This window comes from Podarcis filfolensis (genome assembly GCF_964270895.1).
Source record: "Podarcis filfolensis genome assembly, chromosome: Z".
Lineage (NCBI taxonomy): Eukaryota > Metazoa > Chordata > Lepidosauria > Squamata > Lacertidae > Podarcis > Podarcis filfolensis.
The window spans coordinates 29,323,289-29,350,949 of NC_139617.1; the positions used below are offsets into that span (position 1 = coordinate 29,323,289).

Consider the following 27,661-nt stretch of genomic DNA (forward strand, 5'->3'; position numbering starts at 1 on the left):
CCTGTTCATTTCACCGATACAGTGTTTTCCTTTATTTCTCCTTCCTCTATTTATCGTCACCTCATTTCCTCCATTTTGCATGGTTATTTCCTGGCTGGGGCCCTCAAGAAGCAGGCCACAGCACTTTCACCTCACATCAGAGACCCTGCAGGCATCTCACCCTGCTTAGACCTGCAGTGCTGCCTCATCACCAGGGAGAGAGTGTCTGATGGTCACATCAACCAGAGCTAGGGAATGGAAACCAGGGTATCAAGGACATTTGAGGAATGGGTTCATGTTTTTGAAGCAAAGGTGTTGTTAATGGAGCGCAGTGCCTCGGGGGTACTCTCTGGAGAGGGCTACAAACTCATCCTGCAATTGCTTCAATTATCCTAATTCCATGCAGTGCACACTTCAAATGTCAAAAAGGCCACTTGAAAAATATGGAATGAAATAAGCAAGATGTAAGTGATCACATGGGGGATGAAGTACTTGCAAATTATGCCACATACTACTTCCAGAGAGTGCTGCAAGCTACCGTATTTTTCACTCCATAAGACACACTTGACCATAAGACGCACCTAGTTTTTAGAGGGGGAATGCAAGAAAAAAAATATTCTTTAAAGGAAGCGCTGAGCAGAGCCTGTATGCATCCCAGGCTCTGCTCAGCACTCCCTTTCACAAGCCGTGTGGTGTGGAGTTGCAGGCTTTTCCCCGAGGAGGGAGAAGGGCAGTCTGTCACTGACCGGCTGCCCTTCTCACTCCTCGGGGAAAAGCCCCCAAGAGCTCCACACAGCTCTTTAAAGGGAGCGCAGCTCTTGGGGGCTTTTCCGGGAGGTGGGGGAAGGGACTGAGGGGCTAAGCCAGATGCTAGAACGGCAAGAGGGAGCGCTGCACAGAGATCCCTCTTGCTGTTCTGGCTTCTGGGATAGCTGCGCAGCCTGCATTCGCTCCATAAGACGCACACACATGTCCCCTTACTTTTTAGGAGGGAAAAAGTGTGTCTTATAGAGCGAAAAATACGGTATTTGTCAGATTGTCTGCTGCAACTGAAACAGTAACAGGCACATACAAGTGCTTCTCCTCTGCTTGCAAAGCTAAGAAAAGTGGGCCACAAGATTTGGTGTAACCTGCAATAACCTGCCCTGGAAAGAGCCCAGCCAAGAAATTAATAGGGAAATATTCCTAATTGGAAAGAACAAGTTCACCTCCCTTTGTGGGCAGGGCACCAGGGCAGGCCTGCCCCTATGAGTAATCCAATGTTAGCCATAATAAATAAAACTAGAGGGCTCAAAGGCTTGGGTTAGTAGACTATTATTTCACAGTGGAAGGTTCATACTATTCTCAGAAGGCTCTCATTATGTTTGAAAAATGCAAGCACAACACAAGCATCCACCTGAGTTGCAAGAGGAAGGAAACTGTGTTGACAGTCTTATGAGAAGTCTCTGAGAATCAGAAGCATTTCTCTGCCCTCAACCCAGCAGTAAACCTCTGAGTGTACACCACACTCAAAGCTATTCCTGAAAGAACCCCCCTTTAGTAAAATGGGGAAGAGTTGTGAAAGTGAATCCATTAGAAAAGGGCTGGGCAAAAAGGACAAATGCTCAGTGTCCTGTTCAGCCTGAGGCATCGCTGTCATCAGGCTGTGCAGTACATAATGAAAACTTCAAAAGGTGGCTTCTGCCCAGAACTAAAAATTCCCATAAGCAAACAACAGAGATCAAAAGCAGAGGGGACAGAAATCCTAAAGGACCCAACTCAGAGCCTGTGGAACTCTTCGGGGTTTCTTCAAGTAACTAGGACCCTTGAGGTGGAGCAGAAAAAATAGGAGCATGTTGACAGGAGAGTGAAATGACCAGGAGGAAGGCATGGAATGGAAAGCTTGGCTAAGAAGAATGTTTACAAAACAACGACTTTTCAGCTTTCTGTATAACTAGAGTTAAAAGTCAATTATACTGAAGTGTACACAATTGGTCCCAATTAAGTAAATACAGTGACAAAGAAATGGGCCGCATTGACAATTATGCTGCTTTAGCTACCCCTATCCCAGTTGCCTACCAACTGTGTCTCAGGTGATCACACAGGTGTGGCACCAAGCAGGTGCATGGACAAGGGCCAGTATTACACATCCTCATTCCAGAGAGTGAGAGTCACCCTCACCACCACCTCCTGTTAATTAGAAACAAGAAGTGAGACTGCAGGAGACATACACATATTCTTAGCATGAGCTCAGCTTCCCAGCTCCTAAGGCAACGGAGTCGTACAGGCGAAAGGCATAATGGAAATTGCTCCTATGACCCGGTGATGCAAGGCAAAAGCTCATTTTCAGCAACCACTTGCCATTTTAAGAAAGGAGTTTAAGCTGTAACCACAGCCCATGTGATCTGAGCGTTTCCCAATCAATTAAAGTTCAAAACTGGAGTACCAGAACACATTCAGATCGAAATAATAATATTATAATAATAATTTGCTGGGCCAAATTCTCCAAAGTGAACCAAACACAGTATGATCACAGGTTACATGGGGAGTTCAATTCCAAGAGTTCTGCATATACACGAAATTCATGTATACCCAAACTCTTTGAGCCACCCCTGTGGCTAGCATGTGATGGGAAGAGAGAGATTCCCCAGCACTTCTAGACCCTGTATGCTAAGTGGGCCTTGCCCAACAAGCAAAGCAGAGAGCTTAAAAGCTCTTTCCAAGCCAGAAACCCCAAGTGGACTTGAGATAGCTCAGGCTCTAGAGCATGAGACCATTCATCTCTGGGCCATGGGTTTGAGCCCCATATTGGGCAAAAGATTCCTAGTGGTCCCAAAAGCTTTTCAGGTCCCAAAAGCTTTTCAGTTCCATAAACTCGCCTCCAGTGTCCTCTGCCCTATTATTCATAATAGCAGTTCTCACTAAGCAACCCACTAAGGAATAAAATTCAAAACTGAGACAATGAATTGCACCTTAATTCAAAATGCAATTAAAACTATTTCATTAAATTAATTCAACAAAATGGATGAACTTCTGGTAGTCATTTACACCTCCAGGGACCCCCCTGCCACACCCTTGTCTCTTAGTGCCCCCGCCTTCGTAATCCCACTGCCTCCCCAGTGCATAGATGTCAACTTTCAGATTTGAAAATAAGGGATCAGCAGCCTCACCTGTCCCGGGGTCAGTCTACGGGATATCTAACAATCTGGGATAGCAGCGGGAAACGGTGCTGGAATAAGGTAATTTCCCGCAAAAAAAAGGGAAGGTTGACAGCACTGCCCACTTGGGAAACCTATATAATATTTACACACCCATTGTGAAAGTGCTAGGCAGGCCAAAAAGCCTACCCAGTACAGTTCTACCCCTATCTCAAGCGCCAGTGACCCAACACAAGCAGGAATTTAGGAGTTATAGTTCAGCTCCATTCCCTTTGCTTTGCTCCTTAGCGATCCAGGTCCTGCTTTTTCCTCTCTGTTGTTAGAAGCCCCATCCCACAAATATCCCAAGAATGCTTCAACGTCATCTTCATTTATTTGAGTGGTTTTTGCCATTCCTCTGCTTATTTAGCCCAGGCCTCTCTTTCTGCTCTGGGGTCCCAGTTAATGAAAACCACATGAGATCACAATGTGAGTTTGCCTAGTGCTCAAATCAATGTCATCTGCATTAATGGGGGGGGAGCATGTTTAGCATATCGTTTTTAACAAGGATCAAAAATGTCAAGCTGCAGTGCGCGCAGAGAGATCAGATAAGCGCACAAATTTACCCACCTATCCATGCCCCCTCTCCCCTGTCCCGGCCACTGTAATATACTTTTGCAGAAATGCCAGCTGAGATTATAATTGTGCTTAGCACTGAAAGCCCTTTTATTATGGCCGAAGTGCTTCTCAGTATATTATCTCACTAATCCTGACAACTGCTCTTTAAGGGAGACCAATATAATTATTGTAGATGACCTGCTGATAGGGTGGCCCTTTGTACATTGCCAAAAAGGGAAAAAGAGAAGAGGGTGCAGATTTACATAAAATTTGCATGTGCTAATTACAAAAAAACCCACAATTTTTGTAATAATAGCTATGATCTGAACAGCAACACACCTTAGCGCTGCTGTGAACAGGTGACCTGTGTTGCTTACTCAGCCTGATGCCCAGCTGCAAACTAGGGATCAGGCCTCCCTGATCTCTCCTTTTGGGGATCTTTAAACTAGATTTGCAGTGGATAGCCTTTCAGACACACACAAACTGTTTGTAGAGAACTGACCTCTGTAAAGCAAGACACACAGCTGCTCTATCGGGTGAGTCAGAGACAGGGCAGGAGCCTAGCCTTAACTAAGGCCCCCAATGAGTGGACGGCAAAGGCAAGGTTTGAACAGGGGACACAAGTTCTCAGCCACTATTAGCACAGGGTGGCATTTAGGTTGGCCCTAATGTGGTGAATGGATTCTTTGATGGCTCTGCTGGATTTGGTCACAGAACTCTCAATTTTCAGATTTATATTTGTGACCTACTTTTTACTCAGCACTTACACCACGGTGAAGTTGTTGAACTGAAGAGCAGGATACACACCCTGTCTCAAGTAATCAATTACTTGTTGCAGTGTTTCCCCATTAGCAGTGTGCGTATCCCTTGCCCAGGGTATGTGAAAGGGTTTCAAAGGGCACACAGCAGAACTTTTTAATTTTACTTTATCATAGTATAACTCTTTATTAAATACTAATGAATTGATGCCACATATTGTAATTGGTCCGGTCTAGATAAAACAGTACAGTGGTACCTTGGTTCTCAAATTTAGTCTGTTCCAAAACCAAGGTGCGCTTTCCCATAGAAAGTAATGCAAAACGGATTAATCCGTTCCAGACTTTTAAAAACAACCCCTAAAACAGCAATTTAACATGAATTTTATTATCTAACGAGACCATTGATCCATAAAATGAAAGCAATAATCAATGTACTGTACAGGGTGGATTTGATTTAAATCAAATCGATTTAAATCACGATTTAAATCACTAGTCAGTAAGGCTTGATTTAAATCATTTTTTTTACAGAAAGACTCATTCTTTCTGGTATAATCTTAATATTTACAACCATATAATATTTACAACCATTTTTGGAATAATAAATTTTCAGAGTAGTTTTTACAGTTACATCAAAAATTACTGATTTGATATACTATTAGAAATACATAGACAGATAATTATGAAATTATGGTGAGGTTTAATAAGTTAACTGTTTATATTTGGACAATATTTCTGTTGTACTTTTTTGGAAAGAGAAAAATAATCATTTCCTTACTAACCATTTAAACAATTTATTTAACTGGTTATAGTCATTGTTTGGATGAGGGCTTTTATCCATTTCCACAGTCACACAATCAATCAATCAATCAATCAATCAATCAATCAATCAATCAGTAGCTGAACTGGGATCCACGCAGTCCCAAAAACAAATTAACTGAAAAAGCCTCAAAACAAAAAAATGCAAAATAAATAGTAAAAACAAAAGCACCAAATATAACCTCCAAATATCACCACAGAACACTGCAATTGGGAATGGAAGGCTTGAATTACAATGGGGGGGATCCAAAATAGCAGCGCAACAGGGAGACTCAAAACGGAGCATGTTCAGCTTCCGAAAAAAGTTTGAAAACCGGAACACCTACTTCCGGTTTTTCAGCGTTTGGGTTCCAAGTTGTTCGTGAACTAAGCTGTTCGAAAACCAATGTACCACTGTATTATTAAAACTACCCCCGAATTACCTTCACCTAAGAAGAGGCATGGCAGTAAGACTAAACTCTCAAAAGGGACTGACTGAGTCAGGACACTGCAAATGCTGTCTAGCTTCCTCCATCTGCACAATGGGAGCTGGGAGTTCCTCCTCCTGCTCCATCCCCACCTACCTCTCTCCGATAGGGCTGGGCGATATCTGGTTTTCAACATTGTGATATATCACCAGCTAAACACTGTGATACACTGATATATCACTATGTCTGAAATAAGGATGGAGCTATGTAGAGGCATTGACTGGCTTCACGGTTTTCCCTGCATCATGATTGCCAAGTCAAAAATTATGAAACTGATGTCACGATATGGACTTCATACCAGTTTTGGACGATATATTGCCCGGCCCTACTCTCTTACCATGCCCACCCCAGCACTATCAAATACTGGGAGTTGACCTGCTTGCCCTGGGATGTTTCACCAGTTGACACCTCCCAGTCTCCTGAGTCTAGGAGGAGTACTAATATGGTCTTGGTGTGCACTCCTGTTCTTATCAGGATCAAGTAGTTATGCATATAGAGAGAGCCAATGTGGTGTAGCGATTCAGAGTGTTGGACTAAGACCTGGGAGATTGGGATCCCAGTCCTCTCTCAATCTTAATCTAGAGCTCACGGACCTCCAATGAAACTGAATATTGGAAGATTCAGAAAAAATAAGAGGAAGTTCTTCTTCATGCAGTGCATAGTTAAACTAGGGAACTCACTCCCACCAGAGGCAGTGATGGCCACCAACTTGGGATGGCTTTAAAAAGGATTAGATAAATACATGGAGGAGAGGACTACTGACGGCTACCAGCCGGGATGGCTCTGCTCTGCCTCCACAGTTGGGGGCAGCAATGCTTCTGAATGCCAGTTGCTGGACACCACAGGAGAGGAGACATGGGCATCTGGTTGGTATCCCATAGGCATCTGGTTGGGCACTGCAGGGACAGGATGGTAGACTAGATGGGCAACTGGCCTGATCCAGCAGGGTTCTTGTTATGTTCCTACGTTCAAATCAGTAGTAATTAAAATGTTGTACAGTACTTGAAATATACAGGTCATCCCAGCATGCGGATCAGGCAGGCAATTAGTTCTACCTTTTGAGTCACCATATTATATCTGGCTCCAGTTGGCAGACTTCAGTGTTACAGTAGACACAAACACACCCTTCAAGCCTCACTGCAGGCCAGAGATGGGGAACATGCATCGCTCCAAATGTAGTTCAACAACATAATGGTAGTTGTAGTTAACTACCATTATCCCATAGCACTGCCCAGGAGAAAGGGGGTTGGAGCCCAACCACAACTGGAGGGCCAGAGATTTCCCATGCGTACTGTTCAGGGCAATTTTCCCTTCGTGAATTTTTCTTGGAGGGTAAACTACATTTTTTAAAGGGTCAAACTCTCTATTCCCCATCACTTGAATCTAACAAGTCCTTAAGCTAGGATTAGATTGGACTGATGGCACCAGTTCTGGAGATCTGATTAGTCACATGCTAGCATAACCATGGAACAGGAGGAACTAATTTCTGGTGTACACTCAGAGATCTTTGCAACTACGAAACCTAGCACTCTAGCTCAGTGGTTTCCAAAGTAGGTAGCACTGCCCCCTGGGGAGGATAACCCAGGGGGCTCTAAGAGGCAAGGGGGCTAAAGGGGGGCCATTAGAAGCATAAATGAATATCAGACTTTGAAAAGCTGGTATCGTTGGATCAAGTTCATCAGTTTTCTTGAATTAATTAAACTAAACCGTTTCAACAGGATTGTGAATTAAAGTGCAATTAGTGGTTATTGTTTTGAATTTCATTTATTATCTTCCTTAGTGGGTTGTGCAAGGGGAATAATGCTTTTTATGTGTTGCGTAGTGGGTTCTGGGGGTGTGTTTATGGAACCAACAGGGTGGGGGTGCAAAGAAGTTGGGGAACCACTGGACTAGTTCTTCACTTGTTTGTCCTGAGAGAAGGGAGAAAAAATAATGGGTCAAACTCAGAGCACAACCTGCCTTGTAACTCACAGGAACATGCAGTGTTTAAGTCTTTTATGGGTTGCACTGAACTGCAAAGGTGGAATAAGATCTGTTCATTCCAATGCAGTTTCATTTTAGTCTTGTAAGCAAGAGTGAGATGTTAACATCAGTTCTCAAATACCTTGGATGCAACAGCCACTTGGAGGGTTGCTGTTGCTGTTTACAATCAAGCGGCATGTAAATTTTATGAAATAAAACAAATTTAGCATGTATTATGCCCAGACCAATCCCTTTGCAGGGCCTACCATGCTGCTACGTAACAATATAAGGGTCATAAACACACTTGGTATTCAGACACCACACCAAGTCAAACCATAAGTTTAGCATGAGTATATGGACTCAGGGAGAGGAGACTGCAGTCACTTCATTCCTTTCTGGTTGTTCTGCCACTATGCCTCACTGAGCTAAGCCATGGTTTGCCATAGCATGTTGTCTTACTTTGAACTTATGATATAGTTCTCCAAAACAAACCATGAGCTACAAACAATAGGATAAGCTTTGGTTGCACCAGGCGGGTGGCGCTGTGGTCTAAACCACTGAGCCTAGGGCTTGCCAATCAGAAGGTCGGCAGTTCGAATCCCCACCACAGGGTGAGCTCCCATTGCTCAGAACCTGCTCCTGCCCACCTAGAAGTTCAAAAGCACGTCAAGTGCAAGTAGATAAATAGGTACCGCTCTGGCAGGAAGGTAAAGGGTGTTTCCATGCACTGCTCTGGTTCACCAGAAGCAGTCATGTTGGCCACATGACCCGGAAGCTGTACGCTGGCTCCCTTGGCCTAAAGAGCAAGATGAGCGCGCAACCCCAGAGTCGTCCACAACTGGACCTAACGGTCAGGAGTACCTTTATCTTTACCTAAGGAAGCTAAACCAAAAGCCCAGTTTTAAGTGGCACACTAAGCGGAGCCATAGCTTAACTCCTTCCAACTTCCAATTCTATGATTCAACACAGCAGCAAAAATCAGGGAGGCCACAGCCTCTTCTATGGGAGCCTGCACACGAAATAAGTCATGGTTTGGCTTATCACAATATACAAACCAGATCATTCTGTTATCCGTACCGTACTAAAAATTAACCTATGTGGGGTGATATGGGAGGGAAGTATCAGTGCTGCTGTACTGGAATACAATAGATCAGAAAAAAAAGTGAGGCTGAAGAGACATTGGGGGCAGGGAGCAGAACTTGCCCCAACCAAAGATTTTAACACAGTTAACAATACCTAAGTAGGGCTAATTTTGCACCATTTAAAAAAATGTTTACACAAATCTGCATGTGTAAAAATATTTCTGCCTACATACTTTGCTTTTGATCATACAAGCAGGTTGTAGCAATGATCTTTTTGGATAAGGTATTTCCTCCTCTGGGAGAGAAAAGGGACAATGGTTCTCTCAATGATACTTCCACTCTCTATTTTTTAATATCTGCATTAAAAATTATGAGTTATATCGAACCAAGTTCTACTCAGAATAATCCCACCGGAAATAATGCATTTAAGTTAGTCTTGCCTGTTATTTTTAATGGGTCTACTTTGAGTATAACTGATCATCATCATCATTATCATCATATATTTATACCCTGCCCATCTGGCTGGGCTTCCCCAGCCACTCTGGGCGGCTCCCAACATAATATTAAAAACATAATAATAATAATAATAATAATAATAATAATAATAATAATAATTTATTTATACCCTGCCCTCCCCAGTCAGAGCCGGGCTCAGGACGGCTAACACCAGTAGAATTACAATAAAAACATAAGGGGGGGGGACAATTTAAAATACAGGTTAAAATGCAATTTAAAACGCAGCCTCATTTTAAAAGTAGCCCATGGATCAAAACCATAAGGGGAGGGAAAACATAAGGGTCAGACTGAGCCCAAACCAAAGGCCAGGCGGAACAGCTCTGTCTTGCAGGCCCTGTGGAAAGATATCAAGTCCCGCAGGGCCCTAGTCTCTTGTGACAGAGCCTTCCACCAAGTCAGGGCGAGTACTGAAAAGGCCCTGGTCCCAGTTGATACCAATCTAACCACCTTGCGATTTGGGACCTTCAAAGTGTTGTCATTTGTGGACCTTAAGGTCCTCCACGGGGCATACCAAGAGAGGTGGTCCTGTAGGTACGTGGGTCCTAGGTTGCGTAGGGCTTTAAAGGTCAAAACCAGCACCTTAAACCTGACCCTGTACTCCACCAGGAGCCAGTGCAGTTGGTAAAGCACTGGGTGAATGTGATCCCGCGGCAAGAACCCCTTAAGGAGCCTCGCCGCGGCATTCTGCACCCGCTGGAGTTTCTGGGTCAGCTTCAAGGGCAGCCCCGCGTAGAGCGCGTTACAACGAGCAAGCCTAGAGGTGACCGTCACATGTGGCCAGATCAGGGAGAGAAAGGAAAGGGGCCAACTGCTTAATATGGCGGAGATGGGAAAATGCCACCTTTGCTGTGGCTGCAACCTGTGCCTCCATGGAAAGGGAGGCGTCGAAGGTTACACCCAAGCTCTTGACAGAAGGCACTGGCACTAATTGAGCCCCCGCAAGAGATGGGAGTTGGCCCCCCAACCCTATGTCATCCTGACCCAGCCAGAGGACCTCTGTCTTCGAAGGATTTAACTTCAACCAGCTCCCACGCGGCCATCCAGCCACAGCTTCCAAGCATCTGGTCAGTGTGTCCAGGGCCAAGTCAGGGCAGCCATCCATCAACAGATAAAGCTGGGTGTCATCAGCATATTGATGACAACCCAGCCCAAAGTATTAAAAACATTAAAAACTTCCGTAAACAGAGCTGCCTTCAGATACAACCCAGTCTCTTTACCCATTTTGTTTCTTCTTTGCTGCCCAGTTGATTGGGGAAACCTTCCATAGTTTAAAACTGATTAATTTGGGCCACTGCCCCCTTGATTCCATAAGCTCATCCCCAGCGCTTCTTACCCTATAAAAAGCATTATTCAGAATAGCGGTTTACAGCAGCCACTAAGGAAGATAGCAACACAATGAAATCCCAAACAGTAACAACTAATTACACACTGATTCAAAATCCAGTTAAAACTATTGAGTTTAACTAATTCAATAAAACTGATGAACCTGAGCAAGTGATGCCATCTTTTCAAAGTCTGATAGTCATTTACACCTCCAGTGCCTCCCTGCTGCCCCCTAAGTAATCCCACCACCTCCTGGGGGCAGTACCACTCACTTTGGAAACCAGTGACTTAAGTTGTAAAATGCTTCACCCTTAGTGCTGGTATAAGTTAGGTGATACCATCACTGTTTCACCATCAATGGGAAGAGGCAAGTGACCACATAGACTTGACCTGGGAGAGTTTACTGGCTCTGCAAAGTGTCAACAGTCTGGATTCTGCAACCGCAATGATTTGCACGCAAACCACATGTAACAAATGAGGATGCTCATGCCTCCATCCCGCCCATCCAGCCAGACCCTTCCAATCCCATCTTTTCCAAGAATCCCAGAAGCACAGCACTGGAAAGAGCCAGCTTGTGTCACACCCCACCGTGGGAAACTGAGAAGCTAACTGGAGGGGTGGAGCACCCGTTCCACGGCATTCCTCCTCTGCCCTGTGACACAGCCTGGGAGCAATAAGAGATGGAACCACAGGATGTACAGGCAGACATGCTTTGCCTCAGCATGGTGTATGCAGGCACCATGTGTGCTATATACACAGCCAAGTAATGTATTGGTGCTATTTCAGGTAAACATTGAGTTGTGGCTGATCACTTCTGTTAGCAAAAGAAATAAAACATCTAATTGCAAGTGAATGTGGTTTAATGCTCTTAGGCTTGGTGCACTCTTTAGATCAATGTTTCTGGAGAAAAGCCTGAAGTGTTTGGTTATTTGTTAATTGGTTCAGTTGTACTTTAATTTCATCTGTACTTGAAAACAGTTGACAAAAACGAACTGGAAAAACTGAAGACGAAATAATACACAATTGCAAGGAATGTGGTTGCTCTGCTCCAGTATTGACCAGACACACAGTACTACCAAAATATATGCTTGGGTCTATTTCCACCCACTTAAAGAATGCCCATTAAAAAAGGTACTGAAAAGACATACTGCTCACTTCTGTTTGCTTGACAGCAAAGCACAGAAAGCAGTTTCTGAAGAAGTGTAAGAGGCAAGAACAACTGGGCCCTCTGCTTAAGCATAGATGGAACTGATTTGGAACAAAGGAAGCCAGGAATTAATGATAAACAATTCAAATTAAAAATCAGTACTCAAGTTCTACTATCCAGTTGCCCCTTTAACTAATGTTACTTTCCATCCCAATATTATTGCAAGAAAGGATGCTGTTATGGTTCAGTTTACATATGGGCCAGTGTGGTGTAGTGGTTAGTGTCTTGGATCATGACCTGGGAGAGACCAGGGTTCAAATCTCCAGTTGCCCATGAAGTTCATTGGGGTTGACCCCCTGGGGGCCAGTCTCAGTCTAATCTAGGGTTGTTGTGGGAATTAAATGAGGAAGGGATGAATTATGTGTGCCACCTTTGGCTCCTTGGATAAATAAGTGGGGGATGTAAATGCAATAAAATAAATAATACAAAAAAGTTAAAAGTGGCAAAATAAAGTATTAGTTGTCATTGTTGTCATTTGGCAGCGAAGACTGACAAGCCCACTTGGAGAATAACTTGATAAATCTAACTGGGCTAAAACTTTAAAAATCCATCAGGTTCCACACCAGATAGCTCCTGCATATCTTCCCCCATGTTAAGTAAAATTACGAATTGCCAGAGAAGCCACTTTCGTCTTAAGGGTGTTGCTGTCGCAGGGAAACAAAAGTGCATAACTTTTCATTCCTGGCACACACACAGGCCCGTGAGAGAGAAGGAATACTGGAAGGAACTTGATTTCCCAGTTGCAAAACCCCTTCACCAGCCTTTTGCCTTCAACATGCAGGAATTATATACTTTTGTTTTCAAAAAGTTGGGTTAATATATATAATATATATATTGCCCAAGAAACCAAACCTGTGCGCGTCCCAGCATCACAGGAGGCGGAGGCGGAGGTCCAAAGGGGCGGAAACGGTGCCGCTGGAGAAAAGCAAGGGTGGGGTGGTAGGGGCGTCCGTCCCGACGACTCAGTTTGTCGCGTGCGAAAAGGCTGGAAAAGGGGCGCTTCCTCTGCACAGTCTCAGCGGGAGCTGCTGCCGCTGCCCGGGGGACAGGCAGAAGCGTGCAGGCGGCCCATCCCCGCGTTCCCGGGGCGGCAAGAAAGATTCGCTTGCCTGCTGCTGGTGCCAAACTCCAGAGCGCCGCTCTCCCCTTGCGCGCAGGCGTTCAGCGCTCCGCCCGCTAACGAGGAAACATGGCCGGGGAGGGGGGGAGGGAGGGAGCAGTGGGAGCGGAGTGCCTCGGGGAAGCGGAGAGACTCAGCCCCTCGCTTGCCTAGGGGAGCCTCAACCAAGGAGGGAGAGCGCGCTCAGCGCCGCCGCAGCCTTGCCAAGCGCCCCATCTCCATCGCCTTTGCGCGCTCCGGACGCGCCCTCCTCCCGAAGACTTTAAAGCAACAGCAGCCGCTTTGGAAACCAAAGGCTTGGAAGGAGAGGCAGGCAGGAAGGTCTGCCCAAAGCCACACGCCGCCTGCTCACTGGCCCGAGCCGGCCCAGCTGCAGATTTCCGTTGGCTGCCCGGCCTGCCAGTCGCGCTCATTGACAAAGAGGGAGAGGGAGGGAGGCGAGACACGGTTCTTTTGTCATCTCTGGCTTCTGCAGCAGAAAGAGTTGCAAAAGAGCCCGGTCTCAGGCAGCGCCCCTCCGGAGTAGGCTTTGCAAAAGGCTCCTGATTTTGCTGCAGGATCTTGTCCCGCGTTAACGCAGAGTTAAGTTCCACAAGGACACAGACGATCTCACACAGAAGACCCAAAGCCATCTTCCTCGCACGGATTCACACACATTAAGTTCAGCAATTCTTACAAACAACCCTGCCGGGTAGGCAAGCATTACCTGCATCGTACTGACAGGCCCCTTGTGGCCAAGTGCAGTCGAGGCCACACAGTGAAGTCCTGGCAAAGGTTGGAGTTGCAATTAGGACTTTGCAGCACAGTACTTCACTGCCATGTCCGGTCAAGTTCCCATGAGATGCCCTTTTCAATCCCAAGGAAACAAAGGGCACATTCCCACCATACATTTAAAGCACCAGGAAGCCACTTTAAACCATCATGGCTTCCCCCAAAGAATTCTGAGAGATGGAGTTTATAAAGGGCACTGAGTTGTTAGAAGACCCTCCCCGCCAATTCCCCTCCCAGAGCTACAGTCCTGAGTATACTAGAATGAGAGGTGTACCTAGGCTCCTTTGTGCCCTTGGCAAAGAACTGTAATGGTGCCTCTGAAGCTGGGAGAGACCATGGACAAGAAACTCAAAAAGTTTGCTTTTCAACACCTTTCATGCTCCACCACTTACTTCCTCCACAGCCATCAAGGCAATAATGCAAGGGCCACTGGGAACGAGGTTTAAGGAACCAAGGGCAAGGAGTGGCCTGAAAAGGTTTGGGAACCACTGGTCTAGTGAGATGTACCAATGGGACAGTTTTGGATGTTGCTCTTAACAAAAAACCAGGACTGGTTGAAAACATTTTGCTCTGTGTTGAGCGACAGGATGCCAGCCCTTCTCATTCCATATGCAGAAGCCAATTTGCCTGGCAGCTGTATCAGACTTCAGCATGGTCTGCCCCTCTCCTCCACCCAAGGACAGCTGTCTAGCTTAGGCACACCACTTCCCTGACCCTCAACTTCACTCTGCCTGATCCTGGGGAAACCTCTGACTCACCACATGTTGCTAGGCTAGATTACATCGTCTCTGACCATTTATCATGGTGGCTGAGGCTGATGGGGTTGAATTCCAACCAACATCTAAAGGGCCACAGGTTCCCCATCCCTGACTGGCTAGGAATCCAGGCTGATATGTTTGTTGGTAATTTAGTTTTTTATTGAGATATGTTTTAAATAAAGAAAAAAATTAAAGTACATATAGCACATCAACAACCACAACTGGGGTACATTTCAGCAGGTAAATCAACAAAGGACAGAGGATCAAGAATTGGAGGTGTGGGGGGGAAAGGGTCACCTCAGGGAAGAGGCAAGTAATGACACATTCAGTGTTTAGGTAGTTGCTTAGAACCAAAGCATTTGACAAACTCACATGAAGGACCGAAATAGTTTGGGAATAATCCCACACCGCAAAGTACAGAATCTGGAGGCAGGGGGGCTCCTTGTTAATGTAACACAAATGAAAACCTTGTGACTGAAAAAGGTGACTTGCCTTTAAGTCCCCAGATTTGTGGACTATGTCCTGTAAGTTTCTTGGCCACTGCCCTTTGCCATACCCCGTTCTACCACCCTGCCAAAGAAAAATGGGCATGAGGCCTCCAGTGGTGCGCAACTTCCATGGAATTGTAGAATCACAGAATTGTAGTGTTGGAAGGGATCCCAAGGGTCATCTAGTCCAACCCCCTGCAATGCAGGAATCTCAACTAAAGCATCCATGACAGATGGCCACCTAACCTCTACTTAAAAACTTCCAAGCAAAGAGAGTCCACAACCTCCAGCGGTTGACCATTCCAGAGTGGTTACAGTTAGCCAATAGCACAATCAAAACTTTGTACAAAGTGTTTTGCATATTTTCTGGAAAAAATGAAATTTGGGATAAACCTGGGGGAACAAGGTATTTCAAGGAGTGTTTCTAACCAGCATTTGTCAACCCATGCCTTGAGATCTGCTGGGAGGGCTGCTACAGCTTATTCTGCAGCGGCTCACAGCAGGGCCTTCTTGCTTATATAGGCACTATGGCTGTAGAAATCCTTTCCATTGAAGGGACACTTGACTCCCCCACCAATGTTTCCTCAACAATCACTGAAGATGTACTTGTTCTGCTTGGCCTTTGGGAACTGGTTGGCTTAGTCTGTTCACCATGACTCATGCAGGCACTGGTGAAGATTGGTGGGAAATCTGTGAGCTTTGATCATTTGAATGTTGAATCCGATATCATTGCAATGCATACCCTGGTCTTAAATTGGGAACTCTGAACATAAGAGCCTTCTGGATCAAGCCAACAATGGCCCAGCCAGCATCTGGTCCAGCATCCTGTTCTCACTGTGGCCAACCAGATTCCCCAAAAGGAAGCCCACAAGAAAGCCCTCTACCCTTCTGTGATTTCCAGCAACTGGTATTCATAAGCATTTGTTGCTTCTGACCATGGAGGCAGAGCATAGTCTTCATGGCCTATAGCCTTATGCTCCCCCATGAATGTGCCTAAGCCTCTTTTAAAGCCATCTAAGTGGGTGGCCATCACTGCCTCCTTTGGGAGAGAGTTCCATAGTTTAATTCTGCTCTGTATGAAGAATGACTCTCTTTCATCCGTGTCCTGAATCTTCTAATATCCAGCTTCATTAGATGTCTACGAGTTCTAGCGCTATGAGAGAGGGAGAAAAAACTTTTCGCTATCCACTGGTAGTGTAAAGATATTATTAGGTTAAAATGATGGTGGTGGTGGTGGTCAGGAAAGCCCTGACTGAAAGACAGCTCTAGGAAGTTCTGGAAAAGAGGCACGCTGGTTCCTTTACCCTTTCAGAAACAGTTCTCTTGTACTGTACTGTAATAGTTCTTCTGTGACCAGTTTCCTTTAATTTCAGGAGAGCAGGAATGCATTGCGTTTTCTAACCAAACAAAGCCAGACACGACAACTTGAGCTGAACAGGAAAGGAGCAAGGAAAGGAGCAGGACATCCCAGGTTCCCTTTGCCAAATGTTCCTCCTTCCCTCCCCCCACTCCGTGAGCTGCAGCAGCGCACTCTTGAGGGCCTGCCAGATAAAGGAAGCTTGCGATTTTCCATGAATAGATCACACTACAATGTCAGAATACAGGAAACAGCGCAGGAAAGGAGCTAGTAAAAGCCACTAAATTGTAGTGCATTTCTCAAGCCAAGTTACACAACTGAGCAAAAGGTTACTTCTGGTCCACGGAAAGAACAGAGAACACAAGGGCTACTCTGCAAACAAATTGGAAGGCTCCAAAATGCCTTTTTGTTGCCATTGCCTCCCATAGGAATGTGGCTGGAAAGAGCTCTATCTCAGGTTATTAAGAAGCTGTGCAACAGGGATGGTGCTGAACAAAAGGGTACCCTAAAGGTCTTCTGTCAGTGAAAGAACATGAGACTGCAGCCATCGGTGTTAAATTTCCATAGAAGGATGTTTGTTGCACAGTGAAGACCACTGAAAAGAGAATCTGCAGAATTTTTCTCCTTAAAAACTCTGGAGCTGCAAAGTGCGCAGGAATCTTCACTAGTTCAAAAACATGCCACAAGAGATTAACTCAAGCTCATTTGTTAAAATGGATTAAAAGTCACAGAAATAACCCATAAATTCCCAATACGCCACTCCCTATTTGTCTATATCAAAGACAACCAGGATAATAACAGGACACTACTATTTTCAGGTAGGATGCAAACACATACCAGCAAATTCAGGATGTGCATTTACAGTTGATTGGGAGGTCTTGTGCAACAAATCCACTTCTCTAAAAGATCAGACATTTTGCGATAAGGAAGGTGGCAGAAAAATGCATTGGAGAGTGTGGGACTACACTTACTTAGCACCACACTGTCTAACCTCCCTGCAAAAAAATCAGGATAAAGGCTCCACATACAGGTCATCGGGAAGCACTTTTACATTCTCTTATTCCTGTCTCCCCAGCGGGTGAAGACAGTTATCAGGTGGCTTTAATATACATAGCTGCAAAATCTTGTAGCACATCTGGGTGCTACCTTCAAGGTTCTTGGTGGGGATTAAAGTAGTCTGAGATCTATGACCTGCTTGCATCTCTAGAGCCATTCAAATACCCAGCAGTTCAATGAATACTTCTCCATATAGATGTGCACCCTGTACTAGAACCTCACAATCTACCAGCTGGAGCCAGGTGTAAAAAACCACACAGTTAGAATTGAAAAAACAGTGCTGAAGTCAGTTAGGCTGGCAAGCTCACAAGGCCTTCTTGGTGGCGGCCCTGCAGTAATGGAACTCTCTTTATGTTACCATTCATTGGCCCCTCCAGCTCTAACATTCAACAAAGCCTTAAACACGTGCATTTGTTACTATTACCTTAAAGAGAGTTTAGATGATCCAGTTTGGTTTCTCTCATACACATCTTTGTCTGTATCCATACTCCATGTTCTGCCTAATGCTCTGTTGCTTTATCTCCCTTCTCTGAGCTTTGTGAGTTCTTGGCCAGAAAAGCAACTAATAAATAAGCAGAATAATACATATTCTGAGTTGAGGAATTTTTATGCACCAGAACTGAACTGAACTTATACAGCCCTTTGACACAAGAGGCCACCCCCTGTTAGCATTCCTCATTACACCAGCATGGTGTCGTGGCTAGAATGTTGGACTAAGACCTTGGAGACCAGGGTTTAAATCTCCCAGTGGACCTGGGAGACCTTGCCGGGGGGCCGGGGGGCATGTCTGTCGCTGCCTCTCAGCCTAATCCACCTCACAGGGCTGTTGTGGGTATTATATGAAGAAGGTGAGAACAATGGATGCCACACTGAGCTCCTTGGAGAAAAAAGTGGGATAGCAATGCAGTGAAATAAATAAAAAATAAATGTGGTCGTCTGCATCTTAGGTGGGAAAAGTTGTTTCATTGTTGCTCTTATAAAATGATTGGGTGTCACGATAAATCACTCAAGAGATCCATCACCAGATCCCAATCTACCTTCCACACACCCTTGTGTTAGGTCCAAGGAAAACAAATTCAGCAGTTTGTATGGCTTTATTGGAGATTTGGACTGATCTTCTCCAACTTGATACCCTCCAGATATTTTGGTCGTCAGCTCCCATCTACCTTAGCCAGCATGGCAGGATCAAATCAACGATTTCTAGGCATGATCCTGGGGACAAACCACACAAAAGAGTGGTGGTTGTTTGTGCCAGACTTGTAAGCTTCCCAGAAATGCCTGGCTGGCACTTTTAGGAACAGAATGCTACATAGATATTTGATCTAATATAGCAGGACCTTCTGCACACATTGGAAAAGCTCTTCCACTAAGCTATGGCTCTTCCCCAGAACATGCCATGTACATTGATGGTGCTATGATGCTACTATTATGCTATAATGATGCCTACGATTAGTACCATGAAGCGGCTCTTGATTCTTTTGAGAGTCACTTTCTTGGTGATGAAGGTGGTTGTCACCAATGGAAGCAAAGGCACTGAAAAAGTCCAATATGGAGGCCAAATGGCCGAAATATTGGGAAATATTGGAACAAGAAGGAGATAAATTGAAATTGCAGAGTTTTGAGAAATTAAAAGATAAGGTGCGAGATTGGCTGCATTATTTTCAAATAAGAGAGGCCTATAATTTGGATAAAAAAATAGGCTTCCAGGTGGAAAAATCAAAACTGGAAACTGAATTGTTAGAACCCAAAACTAAAACACTTTCAAGAATGTATAACTTGCTGCTAAAATGGAACACGCAGGATGAAACAGTTAAATCTGCTATGATTAAATGGGCACAAGATGTTGGTCATAACATCATGTTTGCTGACTGGGAACAGTTGTGGACCACAGGTATGAAGTTTACGGCATGTAATGCCCTAAGAGAGAATATTATGAAAATGATATACAGGTGGTACATGACACCAGTCAAGCTTGCAAAAATCTATCATTTGCCCGATAATAAATGTTGGAAGTGTAAAGAAAATGAAGGAACATTTTTTCACCTTTGGTGGACGTGCCCAAAGATTAAGGCTTTCTGGGAGATGATCTATAACGAAATGAAAAAAATATTTAAATATACATTCCTTAAGAAGCCAGAGGCCTTTCTCTTGGGCATGGTCGGCCAAATGGTGCCAAAGAAGGACAGAACTTTCTTTATGTATGCAACAACAGCAGCAAGAATTCTCATCGCAAAGTATTGGAAGACACAAGAGCTACCCACCCTGGAAGAGTGGCAGATGAAGCTGATGGACTATATGGAATTGGCGGAAATGACTGGCAGAATCCGAGACCTGGGAGAAGAGTTGGTGGAAGAAGACTGGAAGAAATTTAAAGACTATCTTCGGAAATACTGTAAAATTAATGAATGTTAAAATTATGCTTGGATTGGTAATAAGTGGTAACTAGTGACAAAAGTTAATAAGATTATGTAAAAAATGTATTGATGAATGGTTGAAAATATTGAGGTATAATATGTTATGACACAAAGTTAAGATATTTGAAAAAGGGTAAGAATTTGCTGAATTAAGTATGAAAATGGGAACACAAAAGGGGGGAGGTGTGAGGAGGTCAAGGATACAAGCATATGACTTTGAGGATATTGAGAAAAATGGATTTGTTTTATCTTTTTAATTTCTTTTTTTTTCTTATTTAGCTGTTTTTTGTGTATTTTGTGCGTTTTCTTTTTTGTATTGTCTATTTTTATCTGTGGTTTTTCTTTTTTTTTATTCTGTAAATTTTTATTTTTTTTCTCTTGTAAAACTCTAATAAAAATTTATTTTAAAAAAAAAAAGAGAGTCACTTTCTTGGAATGAGAGAAAGTACTGTAACAAGGAATTCAGAGGAGGCATAAATTTGCTTTGGCCATGTTCTTGGTTCTACAGAAGGTGCTGCTATCACAAGGGAAGCCTCCTTGAACAAGTTCGGAGAGTCTCTGCTGAATTCAAACCCCATTCAAGCCGAGAGAATGACCCAGTTATGCAGATGCTTATTGTGATCAGAAACACAGCATTTATAACAACACAAAAGAAGAGCCCTGCTGGGTCAGGCCTATGACCCATCTAGTCCAGGACCCTCTCCTCACAGGGACCAACCAGATGCCCCAAGGCAAAACCCACAAGCAGGATTCAAGCCTATGAGCCATTCTCCACTCTGGTGGTTTCCAGCAACTGGTATTCAGAAGCAATTCCCATCTGTGGAGGCAGAGCACAGCCATTGTGGCCTTCTCCTTTATGAGTCGGTCTAATCCTGTTTTAAAGCCATCTAGGTTGGCTGGCGGCCACCACTGCCTCCTGTGGGAGCAAGTTCCATAATTTAACACTATGTGCTGCATGAAGAGGTGCTTTCTTTAAACTCCCCTGAATCTTCATTGTATGTCCACCAGGGTTATTACAAGAGACGGAGGAAAACTTCTCTCTATCCATTTCCCCCATGCCATGCATGATTTTATAAACTTCTGTCATGTATCCAACCCTACATACAAACTGCAGGCAAGCAAAACTAAAGGTGGTTCTTCTCATCCTGTCACTTTTATGCCTTGGAAAAGGTAAATGCAAATAGAAATGTAGCACCCCCTACTGGTGGTATGTGGCTCCACAGGCCTTTTTGAAAAGCCATTATGGGCCAGTTTTAAATGAAAACAAAAAGCAAAGCTCTGCAATTACCCTTGCAAAATATTACTAATAATATCTGGCTACAGACCTGCTCCAACCCTAGGGACCTTGCAGCCATATGTGTATGTGTGTGTGTGTATATACAAATTTCATGTTCACTAATGGTGTAATATTACACTATGTTCACTAATGGTGTAATATAAAGCTAAAGCAAAGTGGGCGTTCCTTTCTTGGTTTTGAAGGAAATGGTTTAAAGATACAATTTACGGGCAGATCTTGCAGCCAGCCTTGGTGCAGCAGGTGTTGGAACGGGAATGATATCGGGCACTGCCATTAATCCATCCAACTCAGTATTGCCTGCACTGACTGGCAGCGGCTCTCCGGAGTTTTTCTCCCAATTCTACCTGAAGCTGCCAAGGACTGAATCTGGGGCCTTCTGCATGCAAACGAGACCTTCTTGCGCTAAGCTAACCCTACCCCCGACCTGCCTTTTATCAAATCTGTCCACCTAGCTCAGTATTGTATACACTGGCCGGCAGCAACTCTCCAGGGTTTCAGACCAAGGCTGTCCCCCAGAGGCCCAGACCTACCTGGAGAAAGTCCAGGGACAGAAGCTGGGACTTTCCACCTGCGCACGCTCTGCTATTAAGTTGCGCCCCATCCAAACACTTCTCCCCGCAGCAGGCAGGCAAGCCTTCCTTCTCCAACTCCCACAAAGGCGCGTTCTGTTTTACTCGTCAGCAGCTACGAAGCCGCTCCGAGGGCGGATTAGAGGCGGCGGGTTCAACCTCCGTGCTCCCTTCCCGCCGCAGCTGCCCTAGACCCCGCTTGCATCGGGGCTTGCAAAGCAGCCATGCACGGCAGCTCACCGACTCTCACAAGCTCCCCCTTCCAGGAAACTGGCTGTTGCAAGGGCAGTAGCTGGACAAAGCCCCCTACCACGCGGCGCCTCGCTCCCTCCTATCCACCTTACCGTGCGCCTTCGCCCTCGGAAGCCCCCATGGTTAACAAGGGCAGGCAGCCGCCCTCTTCCTCTCGTTAACTTTTACCAGCCAACTTCAGCTACGATCCTCAGCGTGCAGCTAGAAGATACGGTGAGCAGCAAAGGCTCTTGGGAAATGTAGTTCATTGCTCCGAACAACCTTTGCTGTCTCGTCGATTATGGCAAGGCAGTGGGTGCATCGCAGCGGCACCTCCACCAGAACCCACTTCTGATTTACCAGAAGTGCATTCTAAAGCAGACTTCACCAACCCAGGTGTCTTTCGGACGTCTTGGGTGGACTACAACTCCCACCAGCCCCTGTCAGCAAGCACATCAGCCTGTGGGTGTTGTAACCCAAAACATCTGGAGGGCAGTAGAATGATGATAATGATTATTAATTTCATTGCATTTGCATCCCACCTTTCCTCCGAGGAGCTCAAGGTGGTGTACGTGGTCGCCTTCTCCCTCTCTATTTTATCCTCACAACAACCCTGTGAGGTAGGTTAGGCTGAGAGGCAGTGACGGGCCCAAGGTCACTTTGAGGCCTAGTTCTAGCTGGCACACCACACCACAGGGTCTCTAGAAGGCTCTTGTTACAAGACTGCTCTAAGCACACATGGAGTGTGTGTGATCCTGTGCACATTTGGGAGTAAGCATCATTGAACCCAGTAAGACTTGCTTGTGAACAGACATGCATAATGCTGTCACTCAAGAACAAAAGTAAGAGGCATTGCTTCTGCAGAGCGTTTATTATTAAATTTCTATCCCACCTTTCCTCTAAAGCAGTATTTCTCAAACTTTGGTCTCCAGCTGTTTTTGGACTACAACTCCCATCACCTCTAGCTAGCAGTGATGGGAATTGTAGTCGCAAAACAGAAAGAGAGAGAGAGACCCAAGTTTGGGAAGCACTGCTCTAAAGAGCTGAAGATTCAGTTGAGTCTTTTCAGTCTCTGTCTTTGGTATAAGTGTAATATAGGCCTCTCTCCACGTATCGGGTGCCTTCCTCCCCTCCATGATCTCATTGCAGACTTCCTTCAAAGGTTGTATAAGCCCTGCCTTTAAGACTTTATAATATTTGGAAGTCAGTCCATCCGGTCCAGGTGATTTGCCCAACGTCATGTTTTGAATGGCATCTTCTATTTCCTGTGCTGATATTTCCTGATTCAAGATTGTCTTACTTTCCTGTGAGATCTCTTTCAGCCCATTTTTCTCGAGGAATTGTTGTATATCTGTTTGTTTTTGCGGCCCTTGTGTGTAGAGTTGTCTAAAGTAGTTCTGAAAACAATTCCTAATTTCCGCTGGGTTGCTTATGTTCTTTCCTTCCACTTCTAAATTTATTACCGTGTTGAGTTTTTGTCTCTTCTTTATTTGCCAAGCCAATAGCTTGCCACATTTATCAGCCGATTCAAAAGTCTTTTGTCTCATTTGCTTAATTTTCCACTCTAGTTCTTGATTCGTCAGTTCCATATATTGTGTTTGATATAGTTTGATTTCTCTTAAGATCTCTTGTGATTTTGGCTTCGATCTTAGTTTCCTTTCCCCTTCTTTTATTTTTTCCAGAATTTTTTCCTTCCTCTCATTTTGTTTCCTTTTCTTTAATGTATTTTGTTGTATCAAGAACCCTCTCATCACGGCTTTGCTTGCGTCCCATATTATTCTTTTTTCTACTTTAGTCCTTAGATTAATTTCAAAATAGTCTGTCAAGGTTTTTTGGGCCTTCTTACAAATCTCCTCATCTCTAAATAAGGTGTCATTCATTCTCCATCTGAAGGAGCCAGTTGTTGTTTGCCTCATCACCATCTTCACTGCATTGTGGTCGGAGAAAGTTTTTGGGCAGATTTCCACTCTCTTTATGTTTTGCGCCATACTGCTAGTTACCCAAATTTGGTCGATCCTTGTCCATGTCATTTTGGCTTCAGAAAAGAAGGTTCCCTCTCTTTCTAGTGGGTGTTTTGTTCTCCATATGTCAATCAAGTCCATATTGTCAGTCATTTCAAAAAAAGTCTTTGGTAGTCTTCCATCTTTTGTTACTACCTGTCTTTGTACTTTGTCCATATTTGTTGAAACTACTCCATTCATATCTCCCATCATGATTAGTTTACAATCCATGTGGTCCATCAAAATCTCATGCAACTTCTTAAAAAATTCAGCTTTCCCTTCATTTGGTGCATAAATTCCCACTATCAAATACTTCTCTCCTTGAAATTGAATTTCAATTGCCAAATATCTTCCTTGGTCATCTTTAAAGATTTGTTTCGGTTGGAGCTTCTCCTTTGCATAAATCACCACTCCTCTCTTTTTTACTCTGTCTGAAGATATAAATTCTTGTCCCAATTTCTTATTTACTAGTAACTTTCTATGAGCTCTTGTCACATGGGTCTCTTGTAAACAAATTAAGTCTAATTGATCTTTCTTCAAAGCATGAAATATATTTTTTCTCCTTCTAGGGATGTTCAAACCGTTACAATTCCAAGTTAGAAGTTGCAGGGCCATGATGGGGTTACTTGCTCTTTCCTCCTACAGCTCCCAATTTTTGTTCCTCGTTTGTCGGTAATTCCTTTTCCGTATCTAATGAAGGATGCCCTTGTCCTGGATAAGTCTCTTTCTGTAGGTCTTCTTCGTGTTCTCCCATAAACTTGTCTTTATCACTCAGGGTCTTTATTCTTCTCTTCTTTCCCTTGTATTTAAAAGACAGGCCTTGGGGGAACTCCCACCTGAATGGTATGTAGTTCTTTCTCAGCAGTATCACCAGGTCCTTGTAATGTCCTCTTGCGTCCAAGATACTCTTAGGGATGTCTTTGAAGATCTCAATATAAAAGTCTTCGATTCGAAGGGTTGTTTGGTAATGCAGGTTCAATATTTTATCTCGCTCCTCCTTTGATCTTAAAGTTATAAGACAATCTCTGGGTCGATTCTTCCTCTGCCTTGCTCCCAATCTGAAAGCACTTTCTATCTTAAATTCTTCTTTGCCCAGCTCCTGCTTCCAAAAGTCAGAAAATTCTTTAGTCAAGTAGTCCACCAGGTTATCTTCTTCCTTTTCCGGCACAAGTCTGATCCTTAGATTTCTCTCCTTGCGTTGCATGTCCTGCATAGAAAGTGCCAGTTCATATTCATCTAGTTTCTTAAACACTGGTGGAAACTTTGCCTCCGCAGCAGTTGCAATTTCTTTGGCTTCCTCAGCTATTTTTCTTGTTGTAGATGATTCTTGCAATATTTGCCCAATTGCTTCTGTATTTGAATTCACTTTATTCCCAAGGTCAGTTATACTTTTTGTATTTGAGTCAATTTTCCCAGAGATTTCTTCAATTTTCTTATTTGTTTCAGCAACTTGTACTTTAGTTTCAGCAACTTGTGCTTTAGTTTCTGCACCTTGTTTTTTAAGTTCCTCCAAAGAGTCATTTATCTTCTCCAATACCTTGGCAAATGATTCTTCTGTAGACATTGTTTTCACTCTTGCCTTTGGAACAGCTGTAATTCCAGAGGCTCCTGATACTGAAGCCCTTCTCTGCATAAAAGAGTCAATTTTATATTGTTTGCCAGATCTCAAAGTTGTTTCCTGTAAATCCTCTTTCTCTTTACCATCTGCCATAACAAAGTCTTTTAGTCAAGGTCATTCCCAGACTCTTGAGCCGTCAAACAAAAGTTCTCATAGATTTCACTCGTTGCTGTAACAATTTGTAGATCCACCAGAGGGCGCAGAATCAATTTTTACTACTCCAAGTAAACCCACACTCTCCTAAAAGTAAACAAAACTTTCCTAATCCCTTCCAATTGTTATTTTCTCTTTCTGTGGGGTCTAAAATCAATAGTGTCCTGTAAGTAGCTTTGCAGTGCAACAAAGTAAATATTTCAAGTTGAGAGTAACCCAAGTCAATTAAAGATACTTTTTAACCTTCTTATAGCAACAATCTTTAGCCGGTTCCTTTCCTCCGAGCGTCCGATCCCAGGTATAAGAACAGCGGTATTTAATTCAATTCTTTAAAATTGGCAGAAAAACACTTTAAAATCTTCTTCCCCCCCTTCTGCCCTTCGGGGAGGGAGTTCTTTGCTTTGGTGATGAATTTCTTAGCTCCCACAAATTTCCTCTCAAGCAGTTACAGCTGGAATGCCTTTCGCTTTGATCTTGCTACAGAACGGAAAGCAGACTTCCTTTTTAGTGCTTATCCGTCTCGGTGCCCAATTTCTTTAATTTTAATATCCAATTATATTTTAGCGGTCAATCCTACTCACGGATAGTTGTTTTTTAGTCCAATTTCGCCGGAAGAAATCAGCGCTCTCCGCTAATGGCGACGCGGCTTCTCCTCGCAGGCTGGGTAAGAACGACTCTCAGCACCGCTTCTCACCCCCTCCGCTGATCTGCAGCCTTTAAAAAGGCTATTTCACAGCGTCGGGGGGGCGCAAAGGTGCCCGCCGAGTCTCCGGTTCACAGGCAACGCGCCTGTGATTTTTAAGGGTCCCCGCTCCGCCGTAGCTGACAGGACCCGAACCTACGAAGTAGACCTCTCCCGGAGCTCCGGGTGAGGTCCGCCATTAAGCGCTGGCGCTAACCGGAAGTTTGGGAAGCACTGCTCTAAAGAGCTGAAGATTCAAACATAGTTGGGAAGGGTCTTATCCCAGTGGCAGATTATCTGTTTGTATGCAGAAGGTCCCAGTGGGAGATGCCAGTATGAGGTAACCAGTCCAAACATACCCTTTTGAGTTTGCACCTGTGAATTGCGATAACTGTAGGTGGTTAAGGGTTTTTCTTGTTTTGCAGCCCGGACTTGTATGCTCTCCCAGCAGACATAGTTTCTTACCACCATCTCACACTTCATAGCCTAGAAAGTGGTGGCTGTCTTGCAGCAGGGCTGCAAGGGCAGAAATTGATTGCGCAGCAGCTCCTGCTGGGTACACCAGCTTTTCTGCAACATTTATGGAAAGTTTGGTGAAAGAGATGAAATTATAAGGGCAGTTATGCTCTTTCCCTCTCTCAGCAGTTATTGATGCCTAAAGTGCATTTCAAAACTCAAAACCCGAATACAGTATTTGGCTGCAATGCAAGCTCTCATGCTGAACGGTGCATCTGTCTCCCCTTTCGGTCTTGAGAGCCAGTATAGTAGTGAATGTCAGACTAGGACCTGGGAGATGGGTTCAGATCCCGACCATCAGCCAGGAAGGTCACCCACTGGGTGACCTTGGGCCAGGCACTCACCCTCAGCTTAACCTACCTCAACAGGGTTGTTGTGGGAATTAAATGAGGAGGGAGAAAGAACTATGTACAGCTCCCCCCATTTATGTGGGGGTTATGTTCTGAGGCACCATGTACATCAGTGAAATCGCATGTAATTGAAACCAATTGGAAAAGCCTGCAAACACCCAGTTCCGCCCCTTTAGTGATGTTTCAAGGTCTGTTGGGTCAAAATAACGACAGACAGGTAGCGGGTGTCATCTGGGAGGCATCTCCTGAGCAAGTCTCAAGGAGCCTCTTTTATTGAATATTACAGCATTGCCACATATGTGCTTATTGCTGATTGGTTAACACAAGTACAAAGCAAAAGGTTGCATATAGGCATTAATCACCGATAGATTAAAGGCTGGGAAAGGGAGCACAGAACTAGACAGGCATGAAAACCTCCTTATTAAACTTTTAATAGT

At 44.3% G+C, this 27,661-nt stretch overlaps 1 protein-coding gene across 8 annotated transcripts in view; it reads right to left on the minus strand.

The window, feature by feature from the left end:
• Positions 1 to 22,158, minus strand: part of AMOT (angiomotin) — a 69,225-nt gene extending 47,067 nt beyond the window's left edge. For 2 of the 8 annotated variants that reach the window (XR_014543831.1, XM_083596321.1), the window contains exons 1-2: positions 22,019 to 22,127; positions 17,819 to 17,956 (exon numbers count right to left, since the gene is read on the minus strand). The gene's annotated coding sequence lies outside the window, so the exon portion shown is untranslated. Of the gene's footprint in view, positions 1 to 12,696; positions 13,296 to 17,818; positions 17,957 to 21,635 lie in introns of those variants that run through there. The other 6 variants (XM_083596323.1, XR_014543832.1, XR_014543833.1 and 3 more) reach the window with 6 other exon arrangements.
• Positions 22,159 to 27,661: the final 5,503 nt, after the last annotated feature.